Raw genomic sequence first — 11,732 nt, forward strand, 5'->3', positions numbered from 1 at the left:
ACAGGAAATAAGAGCCATGAGGGAAATGCAGATGCCTTCTGCCCCCATCAGAGGGGAGGAATGAGCTGCACTTCCACAGAGACATTCCTCTCACAGCCACTCACACCTCAGGTGTGGAGGGACGAGCTGGGGCTGCTGGTGGCAGCTGTGGAACACTGCCATCTGTGGTGCTCCATCCTACCTTGGAGGTGGGCATGTAGAGCTGAGGACCTTTGTCACTGCACAAATGACTGCAAGCAGAGATGTAGCAGAGGGAACATAAAGCATTTAATAACTTATACAAAGCAATGAGTAATAGAAATGACAGTATTTCCAACCAAATATCCCCCATCCTAACAGTCATATCTGATCTCTACAATCCCACCCAAACAATTTCCCAGCCCCCTCCAATTCCTCCTCACTATCCCACCCCTGAATTTCCCTCCCCCAATTCCCACACAGTAATTGCCCACACTAATTACCAGTATGCAGGGCATAGAGAACACCTGTTCCTTGTGTGCAGACACCTGGAAAAAAAAGAAGTGTCAGGGAACTGGAGGTCTGTAGCAGGTTCTGGAGGCTCTGCATAGAATGTAACCCCAGACCACAACCCCATCAGCTGCTGGAGCAGCATCATCCCTGTCATTGGGGGATGTTGCCAGTGGTGGACAGGGACACAGGGAGAAGCCACACCTTGGTGTAGCTCTGATCTGCTCATGTCCAGTCCAATCCTCTATAGCACTTTCCATCTTCTGTCCTTTGTTCTTAACCGTATCCTTCCTTCTCTTCTGCTCTTTTCCTTTCTTTTAGGTGTCTTACCTGTATCTGCTTTTCCCCTCTTCTGTTCTTTTACTGCTCTGGTCAGCATCCAGTGTCTGCACCGCAACTCTAGGTTTTGGGATGGAGAAAGGTACACAGGGCATAGATTTGTACAAGAAAAGCTCTCTTGCTGTGCCCAACAGATGACAAAAAGGAACCCTCAGGACCACAAAGGCAGCTTGTTTCTCCAAAGGCCACAGCGTAAGCTCGTGTAACTGGGAAGGACTCTGTTATACATATCCTAGAAGTGCCTTTGAATGAATAATTTTCTGGTCTTGTTTCTAATTGTTGCTCAGAGGAAATGAAGTTTTTATCCTTGAATCTTCGGAGGAGAGAGCTCTCGGCTCCTCGAGCAGTGCAGGCCGAGATCTGCCCGGAGAAGGAGAGCCGAGACGGGCCCCTGCTGCTGCTCCTGCTGCTGCTGCTGCTCCTGCTCCCGCAGGGGCAGCCTGCAGGCAGCGGGTCCAGCAGCCGGCACCCAGGCGGCTGCAGCCAGGGGACCCCGGCCTCCCAAGCGCCGAAGGAGAAACCGCAGCCGACGCCGAGCTCGAGCCTCTCACAGCCGGCCAATGCGTGCTGCAGCAGCTTGGGGAATGAACCAGCCTCTGGACCCGTCCCTGCTGCCACCAAACAGCGGCTGGAGCCCTGGAGACATTTCTACTTCCTTGTCGTTCACCGCTTCATCTTACATGGGAGACAGCTTGCCACGCAACCCAGCGCTGCAGGAATTTCCCTGGTGCCCAAGAGAGCAAGAGCAGCGTGCTCCTGAGGCCGGCCTGCTTTTCCACTCCTTATCGCTCACGGTGAACATACAGCATGAAGTCACGGTGATGCCAGAGGAGTGGGAGCCTTGGGAGGACCCGCAGCGCCCACCTTTCACCAGCTCTGTCTGGGTAGAGGAAGGCTGCTGGCTGCGCACCGATGGAGATGACAGTGATGAAGATGACAAGTGAGCGCCCTGCAGTGGGGTCATGTCGGCACCCGCATAGTGGCCCAAGGTGGTAGTGGATAGACCAATAGTTATAAGGACAGGTTGTTTCAATAATAAATCGTTTCAGTTTGGTCACTTCAGTTTGGTCATTCACTCCTTTCCTTGAGGGCGAGATCTCAGATGCGATTTTAATTTTGCCAGTGAAAACGTGCAAGGCTTTGGCTTGGTTGAACGAGGTGTACTCCCGCAGGGAACTCATCCCGATACTTCCATCACCTGCCCCTCATCCCGCCCCGCTCGGCCCTGGCTCTGCCCAGCTCCCCAGGCCGCGGCTGCGTGGAGGGCGGTGTGAGCGGGGAGCGCGTCCCATGCCGAGCCGACAGCCGCCCCATAGCCGTGCCGCCATGCTGCCCAACACTGGATAAGGCGACCTGGGCTTTCCTCCTTCCTTCGGCAGGGCCGTGAGCTCCGAGCCACAGGAGCTGCCGGGGCAGAGCTGGGGCCGGGGCCGGGGCCGGGGCTGGGCGGAGGGACAGACACGTGCTCCGCAGCCCCTTGAGGGCGATGGGACGTGGGGTGGAGGCCGCGGCCGGGCATGGTGGCCCCGGAGCGGCTGGGTCGGACCCAGAGTCCCGCTTGGTGCTGTTTGCTCACGGGCCGAGCTGTGTGCACGTCTGGAGGGCAAAGTGCGGCTGTGGGTGTGCTGTGGAATCTGAATTGAGTGACTGCTGCGGCGTTATTTCTGCGCTGCTAATGAACGGGGACATACGTTGACCTTATTCGTTCCCATGTGTTGCAAGCAGTAGTCATGAGATCCTGTACGAGTGCAGAAAGCGCCCACGGTGCAGCCTGTGGGCTGCCCTGGTTGCGGCCGTGCCTGCTGCAAAAGGAGCCCACTTGCATGATTCTAACTCCCTGATCCTGTCCAGTTAACATTTCTCTTACCCCTTAGGCTGTTCAACCATCCAGACTATTATGTATTTACTTGGATACAAAAGTATTTTGAGAGATGGTAATTAAAGCCTTGCTAATGTGAATGGTGTCAGCTGTTATCACTTTGGCCTCAAATCCTTTCATTCTATCACAGAAGTCAATCAGGTTCACCAGGCTTGATTTTACCTACTGAGATTGATGATGCATTGGAACATGCTGCCCAGGGAAGTGGTGAAGTCACCATCCCTGGTAATGTTCAGGAAGGGTTTAGATGTGGCACTGAAGGACATGGTTTAGTGGCCATAGTGGGGATGGGTTGAAGGTTGGACTATATTGTCTTTTCCAACCTTCCAAGTTCTAAGATTACCTCTCATCTATGGCTAGTTTCTCATGTCCTGGTAAACCATGTTCCTAAGCAAGGCACTACCAGTGTCTGCTCTCACTGAATCACCCATGCCACTCAGCAACGCCTTTCCCTTGTTCATGCTCTTCCTACCCACATTATAGCAGATAAACAAGTTGCCACTGGCTTCCCTTGCAAGTCTCAGCTGCAGGTGAACTTTGGTTCTCCTCACACTGTGCTGATATGCTCATGCAATTTTCCCAGTTCCTTTTTATCTCACTGGTGCTTCCACTCTGTGTGACACCTTTGTACACAGGGGCTCAGTCACAAGTCGTTTGCACAGCTGTGTCAGCCTGCTGGTTGGTTGGACAGACTTGTGGGGATTTATTGGGTTAAATGCAGTTACTTGCAAACTGAGTTGTACTGTGAAAGCCTTAAGGAAAATCATGGTCATTTTTGAAAATCTGATTTTTGGCTCTTGTCTTTGGCACCCTGCATTGGGATTGTGATCCTGGACTTTGCCTTTACAGCGTGTTGAGCTACTGGTCCTCTGTGTTCAGAGGGCCAAAAGAATTAAATTACAGAGAGCTGCACTGAGTATCAAAACGTTAGAATTGGTTGGTTTTGTTGTTTTTAGAGGTCACTCCTTTTCTGCTTTTGGAGAATGCAGCAGTTCTGTTGTGGGCAGCCTTGGATTATTGTACAAAAAGTCTTCAGTGGTGGTGAAAGGCTTTTCTGTAGCTTTATCCATTTATTCTGTATTTTGGGTCTGATTTCCTTGTAAAATGTTGAAGGCAGTTGCCTCTTGCTAAGACTGCAGTGATTGTTTTTGTCCCCAAAGACTGCAAGAAGTCACTGAGTTCCAGATTTTGCTTTGTTCCCCCTCTTGTTTCCTCTCTACCTCCTTCACATCTTCAGGAAACTAGCAGGCTGCACGCTCTTCATCACTGGTGCGAGCCGGGGAATTGGCAAAGCCATTGCTCTGAAGGCTGCCAGGGATGGTGCAAACATTGTGATCGCTGCCAAGACAGCAGAGCCCCATCCTAAACTATCTGGGACTATCTACACAGCTGCAGAAGAGAGTAAGTTGTAATCAGGGTGGGCTTCAGACTGTGGGCTCTGTGTGTGTGTCATTGCTTAGTTCTTGCGTATGAGTGGGAAACTGCTCTGACTCTCCTAGCTCCCATTCAGCTTTAAAAGAATGAGCCCAAGTGCTTCTCCTGCCTCCCAGGAATTCTGTGAGGTATTGAAGTTTGATGTTAATGAATACACATGTGCATAAAGGTAAAAATGTTATGTTAATTAAAATGTGTGGTGAGCCATGTACATTCTCAGTGTTAGGATTTTGTTGTGGCATCCCTATTCATTATGCAGTATGTGAAAGAGTCAGAGTTTGAAAGGTGTAATTTTTAATGCATTCACTGAATGAGAAAATCTCAGTAGTCAGTTTGTGCAGTCTGAGAGACAAATTCTAAGTGTGCTTTTTTCTAATCACGCAGTTGAAGCAGCTGGAGGAAAGGCATTGCCATGCATCGTTAATGTGAGGCAAGAAGAGCAAATTATCAGCGCCGTGGAGAAAGCTGTGAAGACATTTGGAGGTATGCTGAGGGGCAGGGGAGTCTACCAAGCAGATTATTCAATGAAGAAGAAGAGGAAAGAACAGCCTAACCTGCTTTACTCCTGTTTTTTCTTATTTCACTGCTAATGTGAGGTGACTTACTTTAAAACCAGGGATTGATATTTTGGTGAACAATGCAAGCGCCATCTCTTTGACCGGCACTTTGGAAACAGAAACCAAGAAGGTCAATCTTATGATGGATGTCAACGTACGAGGAACCTACCTCACGTAAGTGCTGAGGCAAAGCCATTTTGACAAAATGTTTAATGCTGTCTCAGTTTGTCTGAGATCTTGGTGCAGAGAGTAATAATAACTAAACGCATATATACTGTATTATTTTTCAAATGTGGTTTTAAAAATGAGATAAATATGTGAGCAGAAGGTAAGAAATATGGGACTAGATGATTCTCTACACTGGTAATCTGGCTTGTTAGCACATCATGGTTTACTCCCTTTCCAGAACTATTACAAGGAGACTATTGCTTCCGAACATCTGGAATATCTGCTTTAGTAGAAGTTGCTGCACAGCTTGGAGGATGCAGCCCAGCTGTTAGACATGAATGCTATTCTTGAGATAAGTGAGATAGGACAGGTTTTTTTCTGTTCTTTTCATCAGTTAAATACTTGATTACAAGGGAAGGGTTTCAGCTCACCATTGGACCTTTGTGAAAGTGAAACTACTGCTCTGCTGTAGTGGTAAATGTTCTGTAAGAGATGACTGTCTTGATTCCTCTCTTCCAGGTCTAAAGCGTGCCTTCCCCACTTACGGAAAAGTAAGAACCCCCATATCCTGAACCTCAGCCCACCTCTGAATATGAAACCCACGTGGTTCAAAAATCACTGTGGTAAGTAGCATCCATTGCCTTTGCTGTTATGTGTTGAGAAATGTGTGAGTAACTAATGATGTGTGCAGGAGCGCCAGCCAAGAATTCCAGATATTGTGTTTTTAGTGCTCACAAGAGACTGACAGGAATGGTTCCTCAGAGTGTTTTGCACTGAAAGAAAAGGTGAAAGAAAATTGTTTTCTGATAAAACACAGTACAAATCTCATGCCCCTAGCGTGGCCTTTATATTTCCAAGAAGGTTCTGCAGGTAAGAGATAAGAGTTTTTCATAGGATTTCTTAATACTACACCATGTTTTCTATTCCCAATAGAGATAGGAAGGCAAAATCTTTTTTTCTCTATGCTTCCACATTTGATTTGATAGCGATAAAGCTCATTGCTGTCTTTTTAAATAGAAATTATCTTTGAGGAGTGAAGGAGGCCCCAATTGCGTCTTTGGGCTAGAACATATGTTGCTCATCTTAAACCTGTGGATTATCTTTTAAACTTCAACACTTGGAACATGGTTAAACTCCTCTTGCAGGTCCATGTTCCTTCTCTGCAACATCCCCTTCTCAGAGTATACAAAAAGGATTTACAACGTGCTTTTTTCCTTTTTTTTTTCCCTCCCCAATTCAATACTCATGTAAAAGGGTCAGTTTGTATCTGAAGGGGGTGGTAGGAGCTGGGAGAGTTTCTGTACTCTAGGAAGATGATGCTTTGACCCCAGAAAGTTGATTTTTCCGTGACTTACATCCTTCAAAAGTAAAATTCTATGTGTAAACTAAATATGTATCCTACTAAATATGGGATTTTTGTGTGCTTTTTGTAGCCTACACAATTTGTAAATATGGCATGTCCATGTGTGTCTTGGGAATGGCAGAAGAATTTAAAGGAGAAGTTGCTGTCAATGCTTTATGGCCTAAAACAGGTGATTATTTTGAATTTTTGTGTTTTGTCCTATACAGGTGGTCTTATTTAGGACTGATTCAGAACACCGAGCACTTCTGTGTATTTTTTTGTGATCAAAGATGTTGTGTGGTGTCATGGTTTTGTAATTTTGCTATCAGTATCAGTATTCCACATCATAACATCATGTAAAGTATGGATACTTCTATTGAATGTGCAGTCCACAGAAGAAGACTACATATCCCAGAGAACAACAGGGTTAATGATAAGTCACGGGACCAGGACGCTGTATAATCTCGTTCCCAGGCTGGAGTGCCCTCCTTCTTCTCTCGAACTTCTCGGAGAGTGGGAAGCGTTCCAGCCGTGTCGCCTAGAGTTCACAGTAGGCCTCTCGGTTTTCGGGGACTCTCTCTCTCTCTGTTTCGTTCAATTTGTTAGCCTCAATTATATTATATTGTGTTATCTTGTATTTCGGTATCATATTTAGTAAAATAAGTTTTTCCTCCTTAGATTGTCGCTGTTTTATCCCACTCCCTTTTTTCCCCCTCCTTTCCGGGCCCCGGGAGGGGGGCCCACGGGGTGGCTTCCCCTGTCACGGGCATAGGTAAATCTAAGTAACCCGTGACATGTGGGTATTGGCTTTCTTTCCTAGTTCTCACTGTTGCCTTCCTATTTTCACTTAAACTTGCCTTCAGCCTGAGCACATTCTGCTTTTTCTCCTGTCTTGTCACTGCTCCTTTCAACATGACTCAAACTTTGGTTTGCACACCATCCCTGAGTAGTATTGGACATTTATGTTAATATTTAGAATCCCCAGCTAGTTAGATTGCCAGGAAATAGATGAAGCTGACAAGATATGTACCTCTGTAGATGTAAAAAAAAAAAAAGTTTGGGCTGAGTGGGAAATCAATTGCTTTTTCACACAACCATCCAACACTTCTTGCAAGTCACAGCACACTGAAGGGCCGCATAGCAGAAAAATAACTTGGTGTGCCCATCTTATACTAGCTCCAGTTTATTGTCCATGGGTCAGTGAGGACCAGGGCTGCTGTTGAAGGTTTGGTAGCTGCTGAACAAAGAGACCAGTGTCTTGAAAGCATTAGAAGCAGTAAGTGAGCTTTCAAAATTTGTATGTATCAGTGTTTCCTTGATGAAAACTGTTCATGTTCTGAAGTATAAAAGTTTGTAATGTTCAGTCTAGGAAGAAAAATGTTGTTTTGAAAGGCTTATCTGCCAAAACAAAAGTTAACTACTTTAGAGAGTGAGAGAGGTGACTTCTGTAGTATCTACATTACAATTACAAAGTTTTTAATTTAAAGAACATCATATATATGTGATCAGCTTCAATGCTGGAGATTGACACTGTGCTAGTATGGTTCTATTGGTTCATCCAGCTCCTTGAAACAAGAAAATATGCTGATAGTGAGATGTTACGAGCTTTCGATTTAACTAAAAGTGAAAGAGGTAGCCTGCCAAAAGGATGTAAGAGTGTGAATGAGTAGTAGAGGTACTGCAGGGTCAAAGTGGAAGATGCTGTATGTATGAATTAATGGAAAACCAGCAGCACTTTGTATGAAATAGATGGAAGGATGTGCAGATTGCAGGACAGTAGATGGTTTTTCATATCAGTCTTTGCCCATAGTTTTGCTATATTTAGAACAATAATAATTGGCTGTAATGTGAAAGTAGAGGAGCATAAGCCAGGAAAAGTTTGAGTTTGTGCTATTGGGTTTCTCATCTTTAAATTAGAGTCACTTTGTTATCTCACAAGTTATTGTGGGTCTAAAATTGAGATTTTCAGTATGGTAATGGCTGCAGAAAATGTTAATTGCTGATGCACATTCACTTTGAGAAAGATAGTTGTCCTGTTAGTTTTTCATGTCCTGAATAAAGCCAGAGGAAGTCTTTGTGTGGAAAGTATTGATAGAAGCATTGAATAATATGAATATTACAAGGAGTTCTTCCCTTTATTCCTCTTTTGGTTCCTTTAATACTTTTCAAGTAAGGGAATCTTTACACTTTGAGGATTGTTTGCTGGTTGACCATTCTTCGCTGGTTGATGGTATTTCACAGTTTAGTCTTCTCATGATTTACTTTCATGTGAGAGGAGAATAAAGTTTATGCATTTGCCAAAGAGATGAGTATGTGATGTCATTAGTGTTAAACTTGTAATTTCCTGTCCTCTGAATTTTCCAGCCATACATACAGCTGCTATGGATATGCTGGGAGGATCCGGAATAGAGAAGCAGTGCAGAAAAACTGACATAATTGCAGATGCTGCATATTGCATTTTAACAAAGCCGAAAACTTTCACTGGAAACTTCATTATTGATGAAGTTCTACTGAGAGAAGAAGGCGTTAAGGATTTTGATGTCTATGCAATTGCACCAGGTAAAAGAGATCTTTAAAATGAGAAGCTTGCGAAGGAAGGAAGGCCATATGGGGAATATGGATATATTCCTTTGACTCAGTCAAAAGATGCTTTGCCTCACATTTGAGAATGTGGATTCTGGGAAAGCACATAATAGTCCACTGAGGCTCTAATAATCAATGCCTATATAAATATATATATATATATATATATATATATATATATATATATATTTTAAACCCATTAGCAAAAAGAAAATAGACCTGCACCACAAGCGCATGTATTACTATTTACCAAATAGTGAGATAGTGTTTCTTCATCTTCAGATGTTTCTGACTGAATTTGTAAGAGGCTTCTGGGTCTGATTTTAAATGTACCAGAACCTAAACATGTCACCTCGTCTTCTTTCAACCTGTAGTTCATTTACTGGTAAATTGAGGTGCTGTTGCCTTCAGAATGGATTCCTGTTTGTGCTGTTCACCCTTACTTGGGCTTACTGTTATTGTTCAACTCCCCTTTAGGTCACCCCCTGATGCCTGACTTCTTCTTGGATGCTGAAACTGACATGACAGCCACATAATCAGAAGGCCGTGGAAGGGCAACCTCTGCATGTACATGTCGATTATTTGTGATGATAATGAATGCCTCCTCTATTTCAAGTTACTTTTGGACTACATTCAAGCTATGTGGCAAAATCTCTTGTATTTGGGCTGTTTGATTTATGGAAGTGACTTTAGTGTCTGCAACTTTCACAGTTCATAATCAGCACCTTGTTTTGAACAACCTTTTTGCTTTTTACCACCAGAGTTAAGTGGCATGAAGATTATGAGTAAATATTGCTGTAAAAAAATCACAAGCAATCAGCATATTTTGCAGGAGTGTTACATCTTTCTTGCAGTGTGAGAACTTGAGAAGCTTCTATTCCTACATGAAGTTCTCACAGTCGTACATGATGTGAATGTATACAAGATGAAATAGAGAAGTTGTTTTTTTACAAAAGCATCAGGTTCACTTTTTCAGAATAGTGATGTTTCTATTGGAGGGCAAATAGGAATACTGAATATGTTTTATAGGAGTGCCAAAACAAATATAGGAAAGAAAGAGGCTAAGTTTGAAAAGAGCCCAGTTCCCTTGAAAATACTATTTGTGAGTGCGCACTTAGACTTTTCTGCCAGGAACTGATACTGCCAACTGCCCAGATCTCCAACACAGTAGCAATTCACTGAGTAGAATAATTATTTCCTGATACACTGACCTTCTGCATGGCTTTTAGGGGCTGCTAAGCATTACATGCCTTATAAATTGCAAATGCTCTTTCTTAATGTTAAATGAGCACATTCACTGCAGTGTAGAAAGTTGCTGATTAAAGTAGTGAATTGATTCACACCTTAGAAGCTTTTGCAGAAGAACTGCTGAAAACATATATATTCTTAGAAAGATAAGTGAGATAGAGCGTTCCAGCATTTTACAGAGAATCCATCTATTTCTTTTAGGTGCTTCACAGGCATCAGGTGGAGCCAAGCTTAATAAAGAATCAGCTTCAGCGGGGCCTGTTGCAGAAACATTCAGAGTTATTCAGGGAGAACTCAATAAAGAAACAGTGAAATCCACGCAGGGCGTCTTTCAGTTTGAATTGTCAGGTAAGACCATCACTTGTAAAATTCTCAAATGCTCACTTTTCTAGCAAGAGTCAGTCTGTATTTTCACATGTAAATACTTGTCTTTTATAACTGGTCTAGGAACAGGGACATCTTTGGGTGTGCTCTGTAAGATGCTGCCTTTCAGAGCCAACTTCAGCACATGTGGGATTTACCCTGCTGCTGTTGTCACAGGGAGATGCTTTCTGCATCAGCAGCATGTGCTGCTCTTTTGGGGACTGTGGTGTGTTTTCCTGGTGTTTCATTTCTGCTGTGTCACCCTGCTGGCCGTGCTGCACAGGGTCAGCATGGTAGTTCTGTTCCAAACCCCTGCTGCCTCCAGCTCCACCAGCAGCCACTGCCTTGTCCCCTGACACTGTGGCATTGTGGGGCATCTGCTGGGGCTGACCTTGTCTGCACAGAGAGCGCGGGGCAGCTTCTGGCACAGCACCTCCAGCACGTCTACCACGAAGATGGGAGAGAAAAGCAGGCGGGGGTAGCAAAGGGCAGGGCACATCAGTCCTTGTGGTGCTGCCACAGGTTCTCCCTGTTCCACTCAGGTGATGAAGGAGGCACTTGGTACCTTGACCTGAAAACCAGCAGTGGGAGTGCTGGGTTTGGGAAGCCTCCTGCAGCAGCTGATGTTGTGATGAGCATGTCGAGTGGCGACTTTGTGAAGATGTTCACTGGTGAGTAACAAACGGGTTTGGCAGAACTAAGGCAGCTCCTGGTGGCAGGAAACATCTTGCTGATGGATGAGCTGACAGGCTCACCTCTCTTTGTGGTCTTGGAATTGGATGAGCTGTAGCTGGAAGTGCATGGCCTTTAAATTCCCTTCCAACGTAAGTCACTCTGTGAGTCCATGATTTTATAATAAAAATATCTACTGCTTTGTTCAGTAGCTATTGAACTTTTCAGAGTGTAGCTTCAGAAAGCATCCAGTCAATCTGTTGAACCTCTTTTCTGATGCTTTTACAGTAGAACTTGGTAGCAAAGTAACTACTATATGATATCACAATCTCCAGTTCCTTTCCTTTTCCTGATGATTCTGTGTCTTCTTTTTAGGTAAACTAAAGCCAACCATGGCCTTCATGTCAGGAAAATTAAGGATTAAAGGTAGCATTGAAGCTAGAGAAGATGCTGACACAGTTTAATGCTAAACTGTGAGGGAGAAGCTGTACCAGCAGAACATCCAGCCTTTCTTTTGTAATAGCAGTGCTACATTTTAAAACGATAATCTACTTTTTTCTCTTTTTTTGTGTGTATAACAACTGTGGATAAAATGCTGATCTGTTAGAGAAGATCTAATTTAGTTTTATTAAGACTGAAAGGTGTTTGTGATTAAACAATTCCTTCTTGAGAATACTTC

General features: G+C 44.3%; 1 pseudogene across 1 annotated transcript; it reads left to right on the top strand.

The window, feature by feature from the left end:
* Nucleotides 1-2,293: 2,293 nt before the first annotated feature.
* LOC146752053 (hydroxysteroid dehydrogenase-like protein 2) lies at nt 2,294-11,732 on the top strand (annotated as a pseudogene). Its single transcript, XR_014941001.1, has 11 exons — nt 2,294-2,423; nt 3,872-4,087; nt 4,505-4,603; nt 4,737-4,851; nt 5,365-5,468; nt 6,279-6,377; nt 8,552-8,746; nt 9,248-9,343; nt 10,220-10,366; nt 10,924-11,052; nt 11,429-11,732. The product of XR_014941001.1 is annotated as a hydroxysteroid dehydrogenase-like protein 2 (transcript).

The sequence above is a fragment of the Coturnix japonica genome, unplaced genomic scaffold (assembly GCF_054131305.1).
Source record: "Coturnix japonica strain WE unplaced genomic scaffold, WE-NBRP24 Scf053, whole genome shotgun sequence".
In the NCBI taxonomy this organism is placed as follows: domain Eukaryota; kingdom Metazoa; phylum Chordata; class Aves; order Galliformes; family Phasianidae; genus Coturnix; species Coturnix japonica.